Source organism: Tympanuchus pallidicinctus, unplaced genomic scaffold, assembly GCF_026119805.1.
Source record: "Tympanuchus pallidicinctus isolate F22 unplaced genomic scaffold, pur_lepc_1.0 scaffold22, whole genome shotgun sequence".
NCBI lineage: Eukaryota > Metazoa > Chordata > Aves > Galliformes > Phasianidae > Tympanuchus > Tympanuchus pallidicinctus.
In genome coordinates this window covers 42,357,494-42,369,497 of record NW_026294739.1, presented here as the reverse complement: position 1 = coordinate 42,369,497, position 12,004 = coordinate 42,357,494, and the positions used below count along the sequence as shown (strand labels likewise).

At 41.0% G+C, this 12,004-nt stretch overlaps 1 long non-coding RNA gene across 1 annotated transcript; it reads left to right on the top strand.

Moving 5' to 3' along the window:
• The first annotated feature begins 503 nt into the window (after nucleotides 1–503).
• On the top strand, nucleotides 504–9,958 carry LOC128082512 (uncharacterized). The gene is made up of 3 exons (XR_008207701.1): nucleotides 504–733; nucleotides 1,564–1,606; nucleotides 9,755–9,958. It is a non-coding gene; the product is annotated as an uncharacterized LOC128082512 (long non-coding RNA).
• The last annotated feature ends 2,046 nt before the right edge of the window (nucleotides 9,959–12,004 follow it).

The following is a 12,004-nucleotide window of genomic DNA, read 5'->3' as shown; positions in this document are numbered from 1 at the left end:
AACAAGAAAACTACATTTTTTTTTTCCTTCCTTCCTCCCACCCTCCTGCCTCCAGTTATCTAACACTGGCTTGGGAAGACAGACTTAAATTACCTTTTTCATTCTCTAAATTTCTGCAGAAAATTTTTTCTCCTCTTTCACTACTTCCACATAATTACGTTGTCACTATGTCTTCAGTGCAATTCTGCAGTACTTGTATTTGGACATTGGCCCTTGAAAACAATGAGGATGTTGACTGTTTAGACCAGCACACTAATCTGGGTATATTTTAGATTCCAGTACAGTAAATATTTATTAGACAATAAGTAAAATTCCTAAATAAACGAATGTTTGGCTAAGAGAAAAAAAGAGGAACCAATCTGAGCAGAGACAGGAATTTCAGTTGAAGTTATTTGCTTGCAATCTGTGGGAAAACAGCTTTTTCACATGACTATGTTTCCAAGAATCCTTGCGTGATCACTAAATGAACTGTCTTCTTTGGAATGAATGGAAGAATTCTTCTGTAACAAAAATCCATGATCTTGCCTATCACTGACAGATACAAATGCATCTTCTAAATGCTGTGCTCGAGTCAGTAGACTAGGAGGTTAAGAAGCCAGCTGCTGATTTTCCTCAGAACAAAAGGCAGAGATCATTTTAAAGCTGCCCTTTGAAGAAAAGTCACTTAAGCTCATTGGAAGCTGGAACAGACACAGCCATTCTCAGGCTGCCTCCACATCTGGATGTGCTCCAGGTGAGGTCTCACCACCACAGCTTGAAACATCTCTTTTCTCTCCAATGAGATGAAGCAAATATATACATCTTGATTAATGAACATTTTCTACCAGCTGAGAAAGACAAATTAATATAGTCTTTGGGCTCTCTGGGAGTGTGCACTTTCTTATGGTCTTCCATCTCCTTTTCAGAGATAGGCAGATCTCCTGAGGATGTTCTGGTGGAGTTGGAGGGGCGTTCACCTTGAGAATACATTGCACAGCTGAGAGCAGAGAGCTACGAAGCTGTGTTACACCATCTGTCTCTACCAATAGTCAAAGTTGTCATTTGGAGACAGATTTACAGATCTTTACAAAGGCTCAAAAGAGCAAAGGACAGTTTAATTCGACAGAGAAGCACCAGAAGAAACATACATTAATTAGGGACATTTTGGAATGGGCCTCAGTGTCAATGTCTGTAAGGAAACTTTGCTCTGAGACTCCAAGCTGTGCAAGCTGCTGCTCACAGTTTGCTTCCAATGGCATCCAGGTAGCATCTCCCTGAACGTAACTACTGCTACTACTACTATTTTTCATTCCCTATTTATTGTCACTGGAAGAAGAGGGACTATTGAAGGTGCGAGTGGGATGATGGAGCCAGAGGAATTCATGGTGACAGAAAGGGTGCAAAGGGCCCAAGGGGTAGGGAGAAGCTCACCCTCACATGAGACTTGAGGCATTTTCTCTCCTTTGAGAATAATAGAGATGTGAGTGTTTGGTAGTCTGGTCATGTGCTCTCTGGAACTGCTTTGCTTGGAGGACACATCAGTGAGAAACTCATGGGAACCTTATTTTATGTGTTTTATTACAGGAAGCTACACAACTAAATTCAGGCCCCTCTTGCCCAGAGAAAGGTAAAATGCTCTGCAGTAAGAGGCTAGTACTCTGCTTTCCTACTGGGAGTGTGATGTGGTGAAGTAGTGAATGCTAACCTGTTCACAGCAAATGTGACCCAGGAGGTGTTTGAGACCCATGGAGACGTGGCACTGAGGGACATGGGCAGTGGGCAGGGTGGGAGTGGGCTGCGGTTGGATGTGGGGATCCTAGTTGTTTCTCCAACCTTAATGATTCTATGATTCTATTCCACGCAAAAGAAAACTGGCTCTAAGTGACATGAGATGAACATGGGGTAAACTGATATTTGTGCTTACTGTCATAGTCAGTTTTTTCCATGAGATTCAGAGCTGTTTTGAAGGCAGTTCCATCTGGTTTGGCTAAATAAAATGCTAAAAATCAGAAGTTGTTGTGGAAATCTGCTTTATTCCCTATTGCAGTAATCCCTTTAATATCCTGCTATTCTTAGGCTTCTTCCATTTTCTCCTTTTAGCTTCATTTAGTATACAGAGGTATGAGAACAGACTATTAAACTGAGTGAAAAGACTTCTGCTGATTTCATTGGCTCTTCAATAAGAGCCGGAGAGCCTAAGTTAAGATGTTAGTCATTTCGTGTGTAGAACGTATGAGTGCATGTGTACAAAATACGTAATAATTATTACAAGCCTAGGGTGAACAGCAGTGCTTATAAGCAATTCAGATTAATATCCATGGAGATGAAAATTGCTTATTTATCCAATAGGAAGCCAAAATATGAGGAAAGTTAGGCTCGTTTTCCTGAAGATGCTTATTATTGATACGGAAAAATGAGTTTCAGCATTCATGTAGGCTTACTGACAAGATGTAGTTCTTTGTATCCCAAATTTAATAGAGATCATTTTTGCAACCTGAGGGCAGGCTCAGATGGCCTAAGCAGCCTCACATGAACTCTCTATCCCACACACTGCTGCCCATGGGCTCAGGAGCTCATATAATCCCACTGCTGGAGCTCTGCTCCCCCAGCAGAGCTGTGAATGATGCTGATTTGTGTGCCAGGTGTTGGGTCTTGCTGCCCATCATGACCTTGCTGCTGTGGGCCTGTTTAGTAGTGCCTGGTCTGCACCTGGCCTTGGTTATCCTCACTGGAGCTGACCTGTGTGTTGAATTCCTGGCCATGGACCTGCCGTGTTACCGGCTCTAAGCTGTGGTGCCTGTAAAATGGGTCTAGTCATAGGAGTTTTCAGACCAATATTCAAGGTCATTGTATCGACAGGGCTATTGAGTTTCATGAACTGCCTTCATCTTCTATCATTCTTAATCAGCTAGGAAGTGATAAAACGTAAGTCATGAGATAAAAAGTAATGTAAGAACCTAGTTCATATTATGATGACTCCAATACTGTCATTGGAGCCAAAAGGCAAAGTGAATTGCAGGCAAGGAAAACTGACTTGGGGAGGATGTCTGTTTTTCTGGTGTTTAAAATCATTTTTTCTTTATCACAAGGGTTATGATCCTAATTCTAATTGATTGTCCTCACAGTATGTTGATGCAACTGAGGGCAGAGTGGGTAGGATGAGCAATGAGTGGTAGGAAAAGGAACAGAACAACTGACCTGTTCATGCTGCTTACAGTTTGTGTCATCCAGCCACTATGTGAGAGCTCTGTCCTCAATTGCATCATGGCTTTGTGGGTTAAACAGTGGAAAGCAGCATATGTTAATGGTCTTTGTGTTGAGGTTTTAAGGTTGTTCAAAGTCTAAACCTGCGTGATGAGATTTAATTCGCTGAACAAGCAAGAAATTTATGTTCCCTTTCATGACTTTTTTTTACTTTAAATGCAATGTTGACTTGATTTTTAAATATAAGCATTAATTAAAACAAATAGTCTGGATATTTCTTGAATTAGTTTTTTGTATACTTCTCCTGTGTGTTTCTCTTTGCATACTCGCTTCAGCTCTCTGGCTAATAGCAGGCATCTTGCATGCATAATCCTTTTCTGTGGAGCTGCCAAAGTGGGAACTTGTAAGAGCTGAAGTAAAGCATCAGGGAACAGCATTTGTGTAAAATAACAGTCAGTTATACTAAATAGGGTGCAAATGTATGGGTACATAATGTCAGCAAGGGCATAACCTCTGAAATTAGAGCTTTGTGATTAAGTCTCCTGGTTGGGTCTTTGTTCTTATGCTTTTAAAAGGCATAGTATTTCTAGTGGTTTAGAAGAGAAAGACAGACCTAATCCAGAAGTGCTATAATGTAAAACACACATGGATCTTTTTGATATATTGCCATAGGATCAATAGTAAATGAATCAGTTATAAACTTGTGGTTTATATATCTGGAAATCAGAACATTATGCTTTATCATTATGCGTAAACAGTGCTGATAGGCACTGTGCTAAATGGACAGTTTATAGGTTGAACTGGAATGTTGTAAGGTTTCTGTAAGCTCTGTCCTGTAGTAGGGAAAAGGAAATGAGGTAAGTAAAATGGGAAAAAAACTTTTTTTTTTTTTTTCTGGAACTTTCTAATCTTCTTTGCAGTGTGTAGCTTTTAATTGTGTGTTCTTGAGAGAGGAGTAGTTAGGGGTTTTCCCCTTATCTTAAAGCACGTCTCATTAAATATATGAAAGTCTAAGCTCAGATGATGTCCCTGTTACACAGTGCATGCAGGTATTTGTTAGCTGTGCAATAATAGTGTGCCTTCCTATCTACCTTCTGCAGGAACTGCTGCAGCCAGTGTTGGCAGCACGGTGTGCTGCGCACCACGAGTCTGTTGGAGTTCTGTTGTGTTTTGTTACCTCCCACAAGGAAAGTTCTTTAACTCACAACGTGGATTAGCACTTCAAATATGGGAAGAAGTATGTGCACTTGAGGATCTCAGTTCTACAGAGTAACTAAATGAAAGCTTCTGACCCAAATGACAAAGCAGTTCACCACAATGACATGTGTTTGGATACTGTAAAAAGTATATTGCAAAAAGAGCAACTTGGAATTTCATTAGGCAGGTTTTATCCTAGCTCCTCTGGGCTTATGCTATGTAATATGGAGTTGATATAATGTCTAGTAGTGAGAGAACCAAAACCTGTTCTCTTGTGAATGTGGTGATGGGGGGAGTGCTGGCAGAGGATTAATTCCATCATTGTTACTTACAGCTATATAATAGCTGTATACTATATATATATATGATAATATATATATCTAGTATATATATATAATAGTATATTATTTCAGAAGCAAAGTCTATTTAGTGCCTTGCACGTGGAAAGTACTTCTTACATGTACAGAGCCACCTCAATATGAACTTGTTCAGCTGCTGGTGTTGCTCAGTAACTGACCTTCCTCAAGATGGCACTTCAGCATCCTGATGCAATCTGCTCTGTATTGCAGAAAGCATACTACATCACACATAATGTATGCCTGAGATGCTTTTCAGTGTATTCAGACCCGAATCAGAGCGGAGCCCTGTATCTCAGGAGCAGTCCCTCTGATGGCAGTCACATTGCATGCTCTCAGTCAGACAGTCCTTCTTCACCTTAATGCTTGTTAAGCTGTTTTCCTTGGACATCTCCATCTAAATTTGGTGGGTCAGTCCTGCTGTGAAGCTGCAGGAGGTATGACTGTGGGCCACTTCATACAGATGTGTGGCCAGGAGTTTTCTGAGTGTGTCAGCTTGAGTTCACAAGAGCTGTGCTTGGTTTAGAGATGACCATGAAACGCCCGCAGAAAGATTAGGTGGTATTTTTAATGTAAAGTAACAAATCGTGTTGATTCAATACAAATGTAACTGTATGTAGCTTTGAAAGCCCTCAGGAAACTGTGGAAATGTAATACTGTAACACTGGAATATGTTCAGTTTATATTCTGACGTTAATATATCAAGTGCTGGGATTTTTGGATTAGCCATCCAAAATCATGAGAAGTATACTTATGTATTTGGAAAAGAAGGCCTCTAATTACGTGATGAAAAGTCAGATGTTAATCATTACAGGTCTTTAGAAATGATTTGTTTGAACTGTTTATATTAGCTTTTGAAGCTCTAAAAGGGATTGCAATCTGATTCTTCTCAACACTGTACAAACATGCTTTGAAAAATATTCCATGCCCATGCAATGTAACTACAATCAGAGAGGTTCAGAGAGCTCAAGTGAGTAACCAAAAGTCACTGAAGTCTGGAGATAATCCAAATATCTGAGCTGCTTTTCATCCCTCAGGTCATGCTGCTGTTAACAAACGAGCTTGGTTTCAGATAGCTGTGTTCTGTTATTCCACCGTTATCTTTCCGCTTTCAACAGAAAGATTGGGAAACGAAAATTTTATTCGATGAATGATTGTGTTAAGGTGCAAAACTTCTAAATCTTTCTACCCACTGCTTTTAAAAATCAAATCCTACGTTTATATTAACACTTCTGATATCTAGGCATGGCTGAAAAGTGCTCTGAGAGGCACAGCATGACCGAATCAAAGCTCTGTCTGCCACTACAAGGCGATTGTGGTATTGTCACCGTTTGCCAAACACAGTGCTTTTGGGACTGTTGGACAGTGAATAGAGAACATCCAGGGAGCTATAAACAAAGTATGCCACTGAGTTCATCCATGACAAGAGTGAAAGCTTCTTTTAATCCTTTTTGGAACTCATTGTTTACTACTGAACTTGCTGTGAGCCTGTGGGTGCTATTGTCTGAGTTCTGTACTTCTTGCAGCTGAGCTTCATATGAGAGTCATCTTGAACAAGTTTTGAAAAGTGAATTGTCGGAAATAGCTGGTTGTCATTTACCCATGACAATGAGAGTTCCATCTGCACACTCCCTGTTTGATCACTGTGTGTGACATGAAGTTAAAAGCTGGCTTATAGCAGGAAAAGGATTCTTCAGACACTGCTTGGTATTTTGAGGTCTAATAAAACGCTCTGAATGGCATAGTTAGAATATGGGTAAAGGTAAATGAACTTGCTGGTGGACTGATAAGAAGAGACAGGGAGGAGGAAGTGCAACAAGCAACACAGCCTTGTCACTGTGGGTAAGGGCAGCATGCTGGCTTTGTCAGCATGAATGAGAGCGATCTAAAGCCCCAGAGCTGAAAGGTTAACATGGACTTATCTGTCTCCTGGAACTTCAGGGGTTGCCAGCCCTGCAGGTATCAGGGAGAAAGGAAGCTGCAACAAATACAACTACAGGCAGGTTATGGTTTCTAGAATCTGTTTACAACTGTTAACTCAGTGTTTTGCACAAACATCTAATACTCATAAATCAATTGCGTCACATAGGATTGGGTAATCGCTGTTTGAGTAGCCTCACATCTCCTTTCAGTTCTCTAAGTAGATGCCTTTCAAAGGCATCTCTAAGTAATGCCTTTGGTGTAGCGATTGGCCCCAAAACAAACACATCCCAAAGAAATGGAGCAAGATGTGCAGCCCGCAGAAGCCACAGGCTATCCTTCTTCTCTTGGAAATTGATGTTAATTGTTTTATTTACAGACATGAATTGGAGGACAAGCTTCTGGGCTCTCCCTTGTTAGAAGTAGAATGCAAGGAGATTGGACCAGCTCAGAGCCCTAGAAAAAAATTACATACTCACTTATAATTTAGCATTAATTGTATTTTTTCACCCTTACAGCAAATGTATTCTAGGAAATATAAAGGCCTACTAGAAAGGGAGTGATGTGATCCTAGTTTGATTGACATACTCTTTGCCAGGTTTCTTCCAAAGCCCTTTAGATTACTTTCTTGGTGTCTTTTCCTATATTACAAGCATCAAAATAAAATAATTATACAGGAAGACCGTTCTAAATGATCTTGAAATTAATTGGGACTTACCTTTGCTTCATAGCCTTTCCATTTAATGCAACATAGTTTGGTCCAGACCTCCCTTAAAAACAAAACAGATGCTCCAAAAGTAAGTTTTCAGGAATGCTGGCAGGCAGCTTCTCCCACCAACAACCTCATTCTCCTTGGTGTTTCAGATGAGGAGATTGAGCTGGGTAATTAACATGTATGATCTGTATTTACAAGCTGAAAAAATGTTTGATTTATCCCCTGACAACTGCCTTGCTCAACTCTAAATGAAGTTAAATGAAGAGGAAAAACAACCTAGTTTTCATGACAAATGTACTTGTGAAGGCAAGGGACTAGCTGGGTATGGCTGTGTGCAATCCTGGCAGCAATCTCTTGGTACCATGGCTGCAGAACTTCCTTCCATCCCTCACTGATACTCAGCTACTCAGCCAGAAAGAACTGCCTCCTTCTGGATACCTAATAGGAGCCTTGGTTATAATGAAACTCTTAAACCTGAATTTCAGGCCTGTTTTAACATGTTAGTCTTCATGTGGCTTTTGAGCCTCTTTCAAAACCACATTTTTGAGGCGTTTAAATAAACAAAGCCGCTAGGTTTTGTTTTTAAGTCAAATGGATGTGGGGAACCTGCTGGCTTCCCAAGAGTCAGTGCAACACACTGTGATCTGTATTCCCAGCCTTTTAAAGAGGTTCCTTACAAGCAATGCCCAGCAGGCTAGGATGTGTGAGGTGACACATCCCGCCGCCAGCTGAAGCTGGTTGCAGCTGAAGCCAGCAAGTTTCCTCCAAAGAGCTGCTGCATCTGACCAACAGGAGTTGGCTTTACCTCCCTTAAGGCTCTTTTTCTGTTTCTGCCAGCTGCAACCAGTGAACCTGTTGCCCTGTGCTAGGCACTTTCTCACAGTTGCAAGCTGCTTCAAATACCTTCTCTACTCCGCTGAATATATCAATACTATTCCCAAAGTATGTTATTGAGCAGCAGACTTCCAAAGACTTTGGCAGAATCTTTAAAGGATTGGAGTTGCTATAAAGCAGAAGAGGTTTGGCACAGAGTTCTGCCTGACTCAGTTGTTCCATTTCCCAACAGTCATAGATGTGAGCTCTCTGCTTCATGGCGTGCTGCTTTTGATGGAGTCACACCCACGCACAGGGGCACAAAGCCTGCTTTTGCAAATTTAAAAATGTATATTGCTTCTTCGCCAAAGAAATGAAGAACAGTGAAAAATCTTTTGGTAAGTCTGAGTAGGGACTTCCGTAGTGGAAAAAACCCCTAGCAATGTATAAGTCATCTGAAATACATAGCAAGAGTTGGATCGTGAAGTCACCACCCACTTCCCAGCACAATCAGTTAATTATTATTTCTAGATGGTTAGGAAGAGTGGGAGAGAGTGGATAGATGTTTAACAGGATGACCTACTAAAGTTCATGGGAGTCATTTCTTGGTACAGAGTAAAGATAAGATCAGAACCAGTGGGACAAACATGCCTCTGGAATAAATGCAGCATGCAAATAGTTTTAACACTAAGTTGAACCAATTTGCTCCAATAGACTGCTCGATTTACTTATCCACAGGTGTGTTAGGAAATAAATACTCACATAGGGAAAAAATATGCAAATTTTCAGTAGAAGCTACTGGAGAGAATCGCAATGTCCTGGAGAGACATGAAACTGAAAAGTAAGGGGTCTACAAAGATGGAGGAACATGTTCTCGTAGGTTGTTCTTATACTGTCCTATCACACAGTGCCAAAGGTTTTTTTTACAAGCATTCATCTGATAGTCAAACCTATGTGACACTCTGACAGACTCCAACACTTGACCTGACATGTAAAGTTTTGATTCAGCAATGAACTTGAGGATATTCTTTGTACTGAGCATTGCAGCAAAACCACTCCTCAGCAGAAGCACATGATCACATGCCTACCCTCAGACATGGGTTCTTTTGTAATCACACTTATACCTGAATTCAAATTGAAATCCTTAAGACAGAAAAGGAAAGAAATTCAGGGTAACCTTTCAAAACTGATAGTGAAAGTTCTTGTTACTTTGCAGAGCTGCTTAAGTGCAATTTTTAATTTTCTAAAATAGCTGTACTTGATATTTGCAGACAGTTAAAGCATCAGGCATTTTCATGCACTAATAGTAGAGGTTTTGCTGAATTATATAGAATATAATATGTAAAATATTGTATAAAATATTTTAATTTGAAAATTCCTTTTAGAAAGAAAGCATGTTCCTTTGCATGATTTTGCAAAGGACTGGGCAAAAAAAATCTAGGAATTAAAGCTTGTGTTACAGCTATCGAAGACATCAAACACAAGTTGAGAAGTGACACACGGCTCATTTTTGTTACTGAGAGGTTTATATAAATATGTTTTCTGACTTTTTTTCCATGGTCACAAGCAGAAACTACTCTGCCCTGGTGAGGCCTCATCTGGAGCACTGCGTCCAGTTCTGGGCTCCCCAGTACAAAAAGACAAGGACCTCTTGGAAAGAGTCCAGCAGAGGGCCACAAAGATGGTGAAGGGCCTGGAGCATCTCTGCTATGAGGAAAGGCTGAGTGAGCTGGGTCTGTTCAGCCTTGAGAAAAAAAGACTGAGAGGGGACCTGATCTGGTAAATATCTGAGGTGTGGGAGGCAGAGCGGCCAGGTCGGACTGCCTTCAGCAGTGTGTGCAGACAGGACGAGGGGGAACAGCCAGAAACTGCAGCATGGGAAGTTCTGCACGAATGTGTGCAAGAACTTCTTCAGTGAGGTGACGGAGCACTGGAACAGGCTGCCCAGGGAGGTGGTGGCGTCTCCTTCTCTGGAGATGTTCCAGACACCAACTTGTGCGACCTGGTGTAGGGAACTGCTTTGGCAGGGGGTTGGACTCGATGATCTCTGGGGGTCCCTTCCAACCCCTGTGATTCTGTGATTCTGTAAAGGTTTTTGATGTAGCTCAGTGGGCTTTGTAGGAATGAGAAAAAGGTAGGGAAGCTGGGAAGAAGAATGCAGATATAATGTAGACCATGAGGGAAGGTTTGCTAAGAGACAACAGATGGAAGGTGAAATAGTACCACAGTGACTTAGTTGGCATTGTTAGCCTGAAATGGAGAAGTAAAACTCAGAAGAAAGGTCATTAGGAAAGGCTGCTTTCCCAGGGAGCCTGCATGCGAAGTGCAGTGTTAAATTGCATTGTTGAAGCAGACACATTTAACAGTTGGCTCTCCCATGCTCAACATCCTTGGCAGTGTTTACCATGTGTAATAATGGTGGGAAGTACTTTGGAGATCATGTATGTTACCTTGGTGCTGCTTAAAATCCTGTCTTTTTCAGGCAAGCTCAGGTTCAGTCCATCCACTGGCTGTGTATGTACTCCATCTCTTTCAAATATGCTTAAAAGCAGCCATTTCTTATGCAAACCCAGGAGTGACCTTGCGTAAGCTCTTCTTGTATACACTTCTTTCCAGGTGAGAGAATAAGAGCAGATCGAGATCTGACCAGGGTATGGAGTGCAACATGAGCTCTCTGTGCTTCTCTGCTGTGTTTACTGAAGGTCACCTTCCTCCTTGATGTACAAAGTGAGAACACATTTCCTCCCACACACTAGCCCTTCAATTTTACTGAAGTTTCTTTGTGAACAAGAAGCATTCAGAAAGTCTCCGAGGCTTTCCAGTCAGCTTTTTTTCAGGCACGTGGGTGACTGCATTGGTCTGAAAAACAAACTGTGCAGTGCTTCTGCATTATCACATAAGTTCACGCTTTTGCCCAATTCCTGCATGTTGTCTCACACTATGGCACAAGTCCAGATGAGGAAGCTTAGCCAGAGCTAGCTTGAGCTTGAATCTGAGGTCATCTGCGATAGCCCTGTTAAAACATCAGCTCAGTGCTTGGTAACAGCAAAGAAAAAAGGATGGGAGCCAAACCAGAAGGCTGCTGCACAACCCCATAGCTCATCTGTGCATAGAGAACTCTATGCTACACTCCTTCTCTCATGCCAGGATATGAAAAAAGGGAGAGGTCTAGAGGTTGATGGAAGGTACAGAACAGTTTATGTCTTGGGAATAAGTCAGAATAGGGCAATATATTACAAACGTAAGTATATTTACAATTTGTGTATTGTAAATATATTATAAATAAGTACATTGCTTGCAGATTTTCAAATGGAATGTATAGAGTTGCAATCAGACATTCAACTCAAAGAAAAATGTGACCATGTCTCCCTACTAGACTTCCATAAGACCAATCTTACCAGAGAGAAACATGCTTTGTTTCACAATCCAGCCTTATTTGCACCATCACTTTTGGGCAGTATGTACATTTGTGAACAACTCTTTTCAAGGATGAAGCACAGAAAGAGAAAAATTTGATCAATAATGAGCACCTTGAGAACTCACCAGGAATTGCAACCACTTCCATCAAACCAGACTGATGCATTATTTTAACAAAAACGTCAAATATCCCACTAGCTTTGTGTTCATGTAGCCTTCTTTTTTTATGTTTTAATTTAAAGGGAAAAAAGTGTTATTATTTATTTGTGTTTATTATATATTTTATATGCAGCCCAAGACAACAACTCTGCATTCAGTGTGGCCCAGGTATTCCAAAGGTTGGATACCCGTGCAGTCATCAAGCTCTTTTGGTGGAGGTTTTACTCGACGATTGCAATTTATC